Raw genomic sequence first — 14,174 nt, 5'->3', positions numbered from 1 at the left:
GATTTTATAAATGACGTATGTTCAAGTACTTTATTCTTAAAAAAAGTGTTTTAAATTTCAAGTCTGCTTCTTAATTAGTTATGAATAAAAATGAAACTAACTTTCTTTGTTTCTCAAATCAACGCAACAATAATATTAAATTTTATTTTGATGAATATAATACAAGAACTAAAGAAATCGTTCAGTCATACTCATTATAAGCTAGTAGTTGATATTAAAAAAAAAAAACAAAAGCGTATAAAACCTTATTTACATAAATATCTCATTAAGAGTAAAAAAATACATACGCCAGATTCTAAGCCAGACTCTACCACTTACTCAACTGAGCGAAAAACGTTGAGTTTCTAAAGTAATTTTGCAAAACTGTTTTTCGTAATTTAAAAGGCAAATTATAATTAGTAAGCCAAGTCTGGGATTTAAGTATTTTATTCTAAAAGTATTTTTTTTATAATTTCTTAATTTTTCCCTCTACTTCCCGATCTTCCCGATACAGCACACAAAAAAAATCGTACGTAAACAAATGGGTGTGACGAAATCTCATAACAAAAATTTATTTTTAATTCTAAAGCTACAAAAACAAGGCATAAATTTAACAAGGACCGTTGCAAAATTGTTTGTTTCTATTTATAAATTTAAAAAAGTCTTCGAATTTCATCATCATCATCATCATCAGCCCGTATCCGTCCACTGCTGGACATAGGCCTCTCCAAGTGCACGCCACTGTGGTCTTTCTCCGCATACTCGCATCCAGCTTCGAATTTAGCCGCGATTAATTTATACAACTTTAGTTATACCCTCCATTTTATCCTACCCGAAGAAAAATTTTAAAAGTCAGTCTTCTTTTTCTTGACTCAAACTATCTCCAATCCAAATCGGTTCAATAAACATGGAGAGATATCAGACAGATTACTTTCGCATTTATAATATTAGTACAGAAAATAAAAAAAAGTTGTTTATAGTCTGACGAGGCGTGGCATAATGCTTAGAAATTCTAGTTTTATTTTTTTTTATTTCAGATAGAAATTAAATCGGACACAGAAATAAATCGCTATGATTAAAACTAGCTAGCGTTGATGATCACCGGTTGCTAACAAAATATGTAAAAATAAAAAAATGCTAATGAAAATGGCAACATTTGTAACAGTATTTTTCTTACTACTGGTCAAAGGCCTTATTTTGTGTTAAGGAGAAGTCTCTTATTCCACTAAATTGTTTTTAAATAATAAATTGTTGAATTGGTTAATTGATAAACGAATTATTTGTCCAAAAAATTAAATCAGAATTATCATCACAATAATAAAAAAAATAAAAGTGCAAAAAGCTTCCTCAAAAGTATAACACCTCGCCTTATTGCCTCCACTGAGTTCGTTTTTAGTCCAGAGGATCGGATTCAAAGGGGAAATGCTGCTAGCATTCTTGCCACCATTCCACGCGGTCAAGATCTATAAAATAACTTAACTAACTATTTTATATCAATATACACTAACGTTGTCAAAAATTATTTATAATTAAATTTATAGCGTATACTATAAAAATATATATCTATGTCCTATTATTTATTTATAAATATATCATAATTTTATAATACATGGTTGAGTTAGTTGAGTTCTTGAATTATTATCAATTTTTGTAAAAAGTTTTCGAAATTTTAGATATAAAATTAAAGTATAATTTTTTTAAGTGAAATAGTGTTCTATTATAAATATAGATGTATTTATTAATAACTATATGTTTTGCTTATTATCGCCTGGAATTTGTAAATTTAACGTTTGTTTTTATTATTATATTTATAGTTTTGAGCCAAACATTGCTAATGAATATTAAAATTAAGAAACAGTTAGTCCATATTCCCAGTGGGTTATTTAATCATAACGCCGGAACCATCAAATTGTTTTAATAAAACCTCATTAATATATCACAACGATCGCATGTAGGTGTTAATTTGTGAACTCAAGTAAATAACTATCGTAACGCATTTTCAACGAACGTACATAACAGTTCATAATCATAGATACATCACTATTGCATCAGTTCTGAATTATTTATAGTAATTAATAAAATTGTTTACGTATCGGATACTTATTATTAAATATTTATACTATACTTATTATTTACTTCTTTTAAATAATACTTTATTTTGAGCTAAAAAAAATTTGGCCTTTTTTTAATCTCATTTTTTTTAAATGGCTGTTTATTCTTATTTCTTGAAATTATCTTTAATATAAGTTATCACAATTATATTATTACACAGAACAGCAAATAAAACAAAATATATTTTTTTTAATTAATGAACGAAGATACCTTTAATTTTTTATTCATCTGAAAGGTTATATATATAAGGCAATAAGGTTTTAATTTTATCTTAGTAACACTAAAAATTGTAAAATTGTAAATATAAAAACATAATTACTGCTTTTGATTACGAGTTCGATGGATAACTTACATAATTAATACTTACAGTTAAATAAATTCATAAAAAAATAAGAAAGGCAAAAAGCTAGAATGGAAATAGAAATTTATTAAAAAATAAACTGTCTTACTCTTAATCGTAAGTAGTTTATGATCATTCGAACATAACTACAAAGTTTGATGAAAAACCTAATTCTTAAGAAACTAATTTATTCGACTATCATTTAAAGCGAGTTTTATTCAGTTCGTATAAGAATTTAGGTTTATTTTTTAGCTTTCATTATAACACCGAATTTAAATAAACTTTACTTATAATTTAAGTATTCGTTTATTTTTTTAATTATTTTATATAATTAATTTATTTATTTTTATATAACATAAAATTTATTTAAAAAATACTCTTAATAACAACTTTTGCCTGTCTTACGAAAATGAATAAAAAAATAAAGTTTTCCCGCTAAAATGATCGTTCAATTTTTTTTCATAGATGCTAGCAATTGTTATGGATCACGCTTGTGTATGATTTTTAATTTGTTAATCCTTCAATTATATGATACAGTGAATTTTTATTTCGTTGAAAAATTATTAAATTTTTATAGCTGGCTACATTATTTATAAAACTGTAAATTTGTAATGATTTTATCATTTGCTCCCAACGGTTTTCATAATCTAGCGTAACATCATGCACGTAAGTGCCTACAGTCGTGTACGCAATGTTTATTAAATATCAAGATCTTTTATTGTATTACCGGAATATTACTCTCTTGTTAGTATCTATATTTCAAACTGATTGTACCTATTTTTAATCTACTTTAAATAAACAAATACAACACTAGCAATTTTCTGATAAAAAAAGAGTATTTTCGTTTTTATATCAAACTATTTCGATGTTATGTACAGTTCATATTTCATATATTGATATTGTATTTATTAATATTATATTTATACATAAATTTTTATTTTAACTAAAGTGTAAAATTCACAAATATAACAAAAATTTCGTAACAATGTTACTGTGTTATTATAAAAATACGTTTACGTTATCTTTATGCAAAAACATAGATTAAAAAACTTACTGATATAGACGCAATCCAGAAACACAATTCACAGCACTAACACAAGTACACCAGAATGTTCAAACCAAAAAGTTTCATTGTTTTAAAAATAAAACAAATATTTAAAAAAAAAAATATATTTCGCATTCGAAATTTGAATAAGCGGTCATCGTCGGCGCGCGGCTCTGCGTTCAGTTGGCCGGCGAATGCCGTGATGGTATCGTCTCTATCGCATTCACGTATGGCACATTACGTAGCTCCGTGTTACGGTAATATTTGTCTTTAGTAACACAGAAATTCCGAGCTTACGTTTTTTTAATGGACTCGCCGTCCGCCTAGCCTTTTGATGAATTAAACGACGACAAAAACAATCATTAGGGAGCTGTTTTGTAATTTAATAACACACAAAATCTGTTCACGTTAATGATAGTTCAAGACCGTAATAACAATATTTATTTCTGACCGTATAACCTGTTATTATAAAAATATAAATATGGTAATTTTAGCATAAACAATATCACCCTGTTCCGGTTATAAATTAAAAAGTAAAAATCATTTTATATCTCATTAAAATACCTTCAAAGCTAGAGTATATTGTAGATACTCGTTGAATGACAAAAAACTTTACTTATGCAACAATCAAAACATTGCGAAATAGTTATGTACGAAGTATCTAATCGTTTTCAAATAGCTCTTCTTCAACGGTCACAAGAACACTTGATCTCAATCCGTGCTTTAAATAAACATCACATAGTATATTGCATAAATAAATTTCTTGTTTCTTAGCTTAGCATTTCGTAATATCACAACATAGTGTACACTGTAATTATACTGAATTAAATTTATTGAATAACATATTATTTTATAAAGTATCTATATTATTTCTTCGTGTTATATTCAATAGAGATTGACGCTATGATGGATGTAACTGGTTGTTGATGAATAAAGTCCTGATCGAATAGCAATCTCGATCGAGGCCGGATTAACTAAGTCACTGCCTAGGCAATATATATCTCGAGGCCTCTTTATACTTTTATAATTTTCAAAAATATTTTCTTTTCTTTATAAAATTTTATTCATAGTTTTTGATCAAAGGTTTTACTATAATACGAAGGTATCAAATGAAATAAATATTAGTTACAGATTTTTTGTTTTTTTTTTTTTTGCCTCATTTTAATCCATGCGAGGTTTAAGCATTTGACTATTCTGCCTAATGGATAAATCGGGCTTGATTTCAAGGACGAATAAATAATTTTAATCCGGTGGAATAGCAATTTCACACTATCTCAGTGAGATCCATATAGCGCAAGCAAAGCCCGGCGGGAACTAGTAATACACATACATTCATTCATCATTCATCTTACGAATGACCTTAGTCGTGAAGATATAATCTGTTCCATTAAATGAAGGTAAAAGGTTCCAAATCGTGGTCTGACATTCTTAAGCGATTTAAAGGTTTTGGTGTAAATTCCCGTAACGGTTGCACACTGCATTCGTCTACTGTTATTCTAATTATTGTGATTCGTCACTCTTAAATAAGTCAGATTTTCTCTTGTTATTGAAATACTTCTAAACTAAAGTTTAATTGCAATGGTTTTATTTAATTTCTCATCCGGTACAACAGATATAGTTTGGAAAACTGTGTATGGGAATAAATTCTGAAACCTGTATGCCAAACCGTTATGATACGTCAGGCTCCACATTAACGGGATAATATTTTGCGTAACAGTGACTTAGTTAGTTACTGGTTACTGTGCAGGCTTGTTAAACCTTAAGTGTCTCATTGTTCAGTAAGATTTTAATTTCTCGTACTTGATTCACGTTTTACTTGGTGGTAGGGCTTTAGGCAAGCCCGTCTGGGTAGGTACCACCCACTCATCAGTTATTCTACCGCCAAATAACAGTACTCAGTATTGTTGTGTTCCGGTTTGAAGGGTGAGTGAGCCAGTGTAACTACAGGCACAAGGCACATAACATCTCAGTTCCCAAGGTTGGTGGCACATTGACGATGTAAGGAATAGTTAATATTACTTACAGCGTCATTGTCTATGGGTGATGGTGACCACTTACCATCAGGTGGCCCATATGCTCGCCTAAAAAAACCTATGCCGTAAAAAAAACAGATTGTATACAAAGTCAAACTTTAAAATTATACGAGACAGTCTCGTGAACAAGACATTCGTAGACAATGTCGAAATATCGAGCTCCACCGAACAAAAATAAAAAACATGGTGAATATCCCGAAATTAATAACTTTAATAATAAAAATAACCATGTTAATTTAAAGTCAAACTTTCCATTTAAACCTGATGTTTTCCAAATGTTAGCTCTCTAGAATCTTTGTTGCGACTGTCCGTGATAAAAAAGAACTTTGAAAATTATTATTAGTATGAATAATATATTGTCATAACATGACAAATGATATAAAGAAACATAATTTATATTAACTTTTAAAATTTACTGTCTTTCACAGTCAGAGACAGAAAAAGAGAGACACAGTCAATATGAACACGTTAATATTTAAAAACAAACTGTCAGCAATTTTTGTGTCTGGATGTCACTGTTAAAGCCTCAGATATATTTGAATTGTTCCATTATTTATGAAGATGACTTGAATTTTACTGAAAGTTTCAGTATAGAAATTATCAAACAAGCTGGACTAACGAACGAGGTACTTGAGAATAAACCACATTTATCCACCTTGATGATGATTGTCCGGAAATCGACAACAACGCGATTTTTAAGACATTTTCTCCTTCGCACAACCACTCTGTGAAACCAGCTTTAGTCGACGGTTTTTCTGAACCGATGCGATTAACGAACCTTCAAGAATAAAACGTACTCCTTCCTTAAGAGCTGGCAACGCACCTGCAAGCCCCCCGGTGTTGCAGATGTCTATGGGCGGTGGTAATCACGTTCTATCAGGTGAGCCACCAGTATGTACATCAATGTTATTTAACGGTACTATTAATTATTTGTTTCTTTTTAAGGACATGTTCTTCTAGGAATATTGCGCATATCCCGATATTCCCCTCTACACAATATTAATGTCGGAGCAGTTCTAGAGTTGGAGATGATATAAGACCAAAGGGTCAGGACAGATCCCCTACTTTTTAAAATACTAGGCGATACATAACCTATTATAGCTGTTGACGTTATTTTTGAAACGATAAGTTTTCGCCCATAGCGTCATTGTCACCTACGTTTCTGAGAATATTTTGGAGGTTTAAGATGCTATATGTGTTCCCTTAATAAAATGTACTGGACGACCTCCGTGGCCGAGTGGTGTGTACACCGGTTTTCATGGGTATGCCATGCCGAGGTTCGATTCCCGGCCGAGTCGATGTAGATTATATTTAGTTTTCTATGTTGTCTCGGGTCTGGCTGTTTGTGGTACTTTCGTGACTTCTGATTTTCCATAACACAAGTTCTTTAGCTACTATTGTATCAGAGTAATGTATGTAATGTTGTCTCATTAAGTTTAGATGTAAAAGCGTAACAAACAAACACACTCACTTTCTAATTTAGAATATTAGAAACGATTTAGAAAAACTGCTCATACGATTCAGCTTATTCGTTCAATGGCTTTCATGTTACCGTTTAAGATAAAACATCTCAAGAAGAGATCGCTTTAGGAATCTAGAATGAATCCAGTATACTCTTAATTAAATAAGGAAGATTTAGAAATTAAATTATAGAGAAAAACCTTGAGTAACCGGTCGCGGCAGGGGAAAGTATTGTCTATTAACGCATATACAATTTTATAACGAAAGTTGACTTCAGAGTGAATTTTAGTGGTTCATTCTATTGACCACTTAAGACTGAATTATTTTGATGAATATATTAGGCCAACACTACGGCCTAATCTACCACGTGTCTTCAAGATGCACATCAGAATTATATCTGATAATAGTAATATTCCTTGCGATGTTTTCCTTCACCGCCGAAGTTTAAATTGTTTAATTTTAGCCATTTTGACTTCATAAATATAGACGAATATACCAAAAACAGCTATGCATTAACTTCTATTATCTATACTAATAATAGAAACGTAAAAGCTGTGTTTGTCTGTCGGTCTTTCACGATGAAATCAATGAAGCATATTTGACGAAATTTGGGATGAAGCAAACTTGAAGTCCAAAGAAGAACATAGGCTACTTTTTTGCCTAACACCAACCAACCACCTAAAACGCAAGCAAAGCCGCGGGTGACAGCTAATTTTACATATATCATATGAAAGGGATATTGTATATATATTATGTAATGTTAACAGTATTTCGCGTGTAGTTTACAAAATGACGAGAGAGAAATTTTACATAAAAGTGTAAAATATAAAATGTATTTATTCAAATTATCACATGCCTAGTGAAAGTAAAAGGTTACGCAGTTTTACATTAACAATTTATCCAGCTATCGATTCAAACTCCATTAAATATAGAAACTCAGACATATCGAATGTTGTTATTTATTGCAAGTGAAACGTCCCATCTTCGCACGGACGTAAAACAGACTCCGTAAGACAATTGGCCTTTGTACACGAGTTGTATGATCGTAATTTCTGGGTAGAATTTATAGTTTAACTCGTTAAATGATGGTTGAAAAGTTTTTGGAACCTTTAAATAAGATCTTATTCGAATTTTATTTGGATTTAAATTCATTTTTACGTTTTGGAAACTATGCAATGTTACATATAATATGTAATAATTTGCTTGTGCACAGATAAAAACAAAAAAATACCAGAAAATTAAGTTGAACTCTTTTTAGGATTTTTTTTTTTTTAAATACTTTCAACAATTTCGTAATCATGACCAAGGCGAACATTTTGACAACCATAATTATTATATAATTAAATTCAAATAGAACGATTAATTATCATTAGCAAAGTTGAATTTAATTACAGAATTATAGATATAGCCCTTTTATTTTCAATATATTTGGAAGAGCCTCAGCCTCTATTACTTGTATAGATAAAAAATATATTTAAAAAATAAAAACCAGTTGGTCCAGTGGTTTGAACGCGTGCATCTTAACCGAAGTTTGCGGGTTCAAACCCCAGACAATCACCGCTAAATTGTCACGTCCTTAATTTGTGCTTATAATTCGTCTGATGCTTGGTTAAGGGAAACTATATTAGGAAACCTATTTGTGTCTTGTGTGTGTGACAGCTTGGTAGAATATGTTCCAAACCTTCTCTTGAAAGAAAGTGGAGGCCGTAGCCCAGCAGTGGGAAATTTACAGACAGTTAATGTAATAATGACATAACTTTAAAAAAAACCTTCAAAATTATCAGTGTCTCCCTACTTTACTGTACACTTGTAATCGTAACTTGAATCAATGTATTTATTGAAAAAAACCGCATCAAAATCCGTTCCGCAATTTTAAAGATCCGAGCATACATAGGTACAGACAGCGGTAAAATTTGTTTTACACTATGTAATGATGAATATAATGGAAAAAAATTCGGATCTTTTTTAAGAGTATTTACTTTACTTCACCTTATGATGATGACGTCCTTTCAACGTCAACAGTAGCTATGCAACATATATACACAAGGGTTCACTGATGTGAGCGATGGGAGGTGCACTTACACTCTCTGAATGCATTCGAATTCACTCATAATCCGATAGAACGTTCGAAACGCGCTTTCCGAGTCACGACATTATACACATTTCCTTTTTCCCATACTCGGCCTATTACTTTGGTGGTTACAATGGAAAACCCGATAACTTTCCTGTCTTTCCATCGGTGTGACCTGGTGTATAACCCCTAGTCAAATTTTCTTTGTAATTAAATTTTCTTTCGTCTAAGCACCACATAAGTGCCAGTCTTTGTATTTTTCATTATTATAATTTTAGATATTTTACGAACCCGTTGCGTTCTCATTACTAATTGTTTATCATATAAATATATTTTGTTTGCATTATAAACTATTTAACGACTATTTCAATTATAATTAAATGCATGCATTAGTAATAAAACTGTGAAAGCTGACTGTTTTATAGTAAAATGTGGTGCTACTATTCAGTGTGGTTATTATCGATGACGTTTTGATTTTATAAATTGTTGGTTAGATGTATTTAATTGATGAGCAACACTTTGAATTGTCTTAATTAATAAGATTAACAGCGCCCTAAATAAAGTCTTGGCTACAAAAAAAAAATGGATACATATATTTTTTAAATACTTCATCTGTCTATTTCAATAATAAAAAGTTATCAAAAATAATTGAATGGATCTTAAAGAAACTTAAAACACGGGCAATGAATATAAAATAGGAAAGTTGCATCTTCAAAATCCGCTACGAATAAATTAATCTGAACGTTTTTTTGTGATCTAACGTTCACACTAAAATAATATAATGATTAAATGCTTATCGTACTACTTTCGTTCGAATAAAAGTATACTAAACATTTTTTTATTGAAAGAAAGTGTTTAGAAGCTAATAATGACAGAATGCGTCTATCGATGTAAAATGAAACGAAAGAACGCGACCGTAAAATGTCAGAAAGTGACACATTTAAATTAGTTTATTACGTTTAAAGTATCAAACCTGCTTTGGGTTATATTTACTAGCTGTGCCCGCGACTTCGTACGCTATTGACTTAACAAACTAAATATATTTGTGGCTTAAGTTACTCCTTACAACATGTGATAGTTGCTAGTGAAAGTCTCGTTAAAATCGGTTAAGTCGTTTCAGAGATTAGCCGGAACAAACAACAGACAAAAATTGTAAAAACTTTTATTATAGAATTATAGACAAAATAATAATAATAATTCAAATAAACTCCGCTGTGACGTCGAGTGCCTCCTAGCAACGACTTGATATCGCAAAATAAAAATTTTAACAAAAAGAAAAACCGACTTCAAACAAAACACTATTTTAAAACAAATGAATATGCACGAAAAAGTAATAAAAATAATTGCGTATTCAACATATTTTTTAGAGTCTTCCTAAGTTAAATGAAATGAAAAATATTAGACTACTTAAAAGTCGATTAACGATTATATCATGTAGTTATAATTATTGGTATATTTGGAGCCGGTGTCAGCCACGGTGTCCTTGCCCCAACAATCAAAAGAAAGAAGCGATACGAGCCCCTTGATTGATCCAGTATATTATTGTGTAAAAGGTAATTTGTAAAAAACATATTTGTTAAAGTATTCTCGTATTGTTTTTTGATAGATATACTGTAGGGTTTTATTGGCTAAAAAAAAAAATACAGACGAATTGATAACCTCCTCCTTTTGGAAGTCGGTTGAAAAGCTGCAATATACAATAATAAATAATTTATAGATAGTAAAATTAGCAAACTGAACAATAACTTTTTTGTTAAATTCAAACGCACACGCAGTCGGGGACACAGCTTGTTGTATATACAAAAGAAACACTATCTGTCTGTGTAATACTCTTTCACGGCCAAACCACCAAACCAAATATGATACGAAGCAAGCTTAAACCTCAAGGAAGGATGAGCTCTGACGAACGACCCCTAAAATGGGATTGAAGCCGCGGTATAATTATATAATTAGTTTACGTCTTCGAATTGACAGGCGTGTAATCCGCGACGCGAAGCTACAAATTAGGTAAACAGATATTTACAAGTTTGTCATATAATAGTTAAGGCTATCTTCTAAAGTATAACGCTGATGACGGACAGTTAACAGAAACGGGACTAAATAAGGTAATAACGTGATCGTCTTCGCAAGAAATAACTTCATATGAACTAGATCATGGACTTAATATGTAATCCATATCTATATATTGACTTACTGTCTTACATAGATTTTTACTTATACATAAACTGTGGCTAAATTTTATTTTAATTTAAATCAATTTGTTATAAAAAAAACAAAAGCTGTTTTTATCCGGTGTGAATCTTAGAAAAATATTAGCCTTCAATTTTATCGCAACAAAAGCCATCTATCGTTAAGTAGCAAAACTAAATGCTTAATTTATAAAATCGCTAACAGATGGCGTTAGTGGAAAGAGACTATCATTCCTCTTATAAATGTTATTTGTACAAGATCAATCATATAGGTTATGTTAAAGTATTTTTTTATGATTTATATGAATTAAAAAAATACACTAAGAATACTATAAAAGCGTTATCGTCAAATGTACTATCATTCCTCTTATAAATGTTATTTGTACACAATCAATCATATAGGTAATGTTAAAGTATTTTTATATGATTTATATCAATTAAAAAATACACTAAGAATACTATAAAAGCGTTATCGTTAAATGTACTATCATTTCTCTTATAAATGTTATTTGTACACAATCAATCATATAGGTAATGTTAAAGTATTTTTATATGATTTATATCAATTAAAAAATACACTAAGAATACTACGATAGGTGACAAGTAGTACTATAATGGTACTATTTTTTTTTTCAATTTCATGTTTTGGTATAGTACATATATTACAAATTAAGATAATTATATAAAGTTAGAATCAACGATGCGAACCCAAAAGTCGTCTTAGCGCTAACTCGAACTTCCCCCGCAATTAGGTAAGCGCACCTGCGCTGCTCCTGCCATAGACAACGCAAGAAGCAATTCTACACTGGCACTTCCCACTGTGTGACCTAGCTTAAATTGTTATTCCCCCTGTGTCTGTAATCACACCGGCTCAATCGCTATCGTGCCGGAACATAACAATTTACCTAACCAGCGCCAGACGTTTATAAAGCCATCTTGAATTAACTATACTTAGTAAATGTTTTATTTCATAATACTTAGAATATTTTTAAGCATAAGATAAAAAAAATGTTAGTAAAACTAGATTAAGTACCTACAAAAATATTAATATACAAGATCACCTAATTATGACCATGATCAGACCTGCTGTTCTATATGGATCAGAATGTTGGGCTACAAAAGGTATGACTGAAAGACATTTGCATGTTGCGGTGATGAGAATGCTGAGAGGAATGTGTGGTGTTACGCGAATGGATAGAGTAAGGAATGAGTACATAAGAGGAAGTTTGAAAGTGACACCGATAGCCGAGAAGTTATGTGGAAGGCGGCTATCATGGTATGGGCATGTATTGCGGAGGAATGAGAAACATATTGTGAGGAAGGCCTTGAGCATGGATGTAGATGGATATAGAGGTAGAGGACGACCAAGGAAACGCTGGATGGACGATGATGAAGACTATATTGTTAGAAAGAATGTTACTTGTGAGATGACGTCTGACTGACAAGTATGAAAGGAGAAGACATGTTGCACCGACCCCAAATAAAATTGGAATAGGGGCAGGAGGATGACTGACTAGATCACCTAATAAATATTTAAAACTTGCTCGCGAATAAGTATATTGCGTGGAAAACAAACTTATAGGAAAGTTTCCCGACGAACGCCTAAAGCTTTAGCTTACTTATCGGAGCAAGTTGTATAAAAAGAAAGTAAGGAGGTTCCTCACTTAACTACATGCAGCCTGGATAAATCTCGACCACGAGTGTTGAATAATATTAAATACTTACTAGCTGGCGCCAGCGGGTTCGCTCGTGTTCTAGGGGTAGGCTATTATATATTAGGCAAAAAAGTAGCCTATGTACTTTGTTGGAGTTCAAGTTTGCCTCTCACCAAATTTCATAAAATTCGCTTCGTTTTGATTGGTTTGGTCGTCAAATAACGCCAGGCAGACAGACAGACAGACAGAGTTACTTACACATTTATTTTGTTCATATAAATTTCTAGCTTTATTTTAATAGATATTCACTCAAAAAAATAATAAATATATTTAACTATTTATTAGACTATTGATAATAAATAAGAATGAATTCTATACATTATTTACTTTATAATATGATCGACATCTTTCAAGTTCGCCAAGTTTCCGACTCCGCAAAGTCAATGGATCCTTCTTGGGGCAAGGTATCCGTTTCTATAATAAAATTCCGCAGAAATTTTTAACTTTGCCGTTTAGTAAATTCAAATCGTTTGTTAAAAATACATTGGTAGAAAAAGCATACTATTCGATACAAGATTTTGTAGATGATAAAAAAGCGTGGAGTTAATACCTGTTGACTTCCAAGCAGGATACATTAATTGAAATAATTGTATTTAATTAACATGACGTTGTATTTTTTAAATGTTAAAAAAGAGTAACTACTGAGTTTCTTGCCGGTTCTTCTCGGTAGAATCTACTTTCCGAACCGGTGGTAGCTTCACTTAATTGTAAAATGACGATTCAAAAGTGCTTATAAAAGCCTACTTGAATAAAGTTTATTTTGATTTTGATTTTGATTGCAGTTTCCAGACGTTCGAACAGTATTAAGGATACATTCGAAATTGCACTTTTGCTGACTGAGTTGAGCGAATTAGTTATTACAGAACTCGATCTCATATAACATAACCGAAGACTAAAATTAACATTAAGTATCTTATAAACTTTCTAAATTTTCATTATTTATTTACAAATTAGTTTAATCTCGGAACTTTCCACTGACCGCTGGAAATGTAAGCAATGGAAATAATAATCGAATGGAAAGTGTTTTCGACACGGTCCATCGAACTCTAAAATTACCTATTTAGTTCAAAGATTGCCCTTAGCGTAAACAGATTTCATTGGCGACGTAAACCGTCATTACCAATAAACTCACCTATAATACCTTCGCCGTGTCTAAATAACAGCTGACATTCCCTTCAAGCCTCATAAACAGCTTAAGGCTTCTTTAAAAATACAGTGTAATTTAAGTA

At 31.2% G+C, this 14,174-nt stretch overlaps 1 protein-coding gene across 2 annotated transcripts in view; it reads right to left on the bottom strand.

Moving 5' to 3' along the window:
* The window catches only part of LOC124536896 (espin), a 102,620-nt gene that overhangs the window by 80,552 nt on the left and 7,894 nt on the right, over positions 1–14,174 (bottom strand). Inside the window, exon 1 of one of the 2 annotated variants that reach the window (XM_047113553.1) lies at positions 3,486–3,658. The exons of the other annotated variant lie outside the window; for it this stretch is intronic. The gene's annotated coding sequence lies outside the window, so the exon portion shown is untranslated. Of the gene's footprint in view, positions 1–3,485; positions 3,659–14,174 lie in introns of those variants that run through there. 2 annotated transcript variants of the gene reach the window in all.

This window comes from Vanessa cardui, chromosome 17 (genome assembly GCF_905220365.1).
Source record: "Vanessa cardui chromosome 17, ilVanCard2.1, whole genome shotgun sequence".
NCBI lineage: Eukaryota > Metazoa > Arthropoda > Insecta > Lepidoptera > Nymphalidae > Vanessa > Vanessa cardui.
The sequence above is the reverse complement of the archived record's forward strand: the minus strand, read 5'-3'. Positions and strand labels throughout refer to the sequence as shown.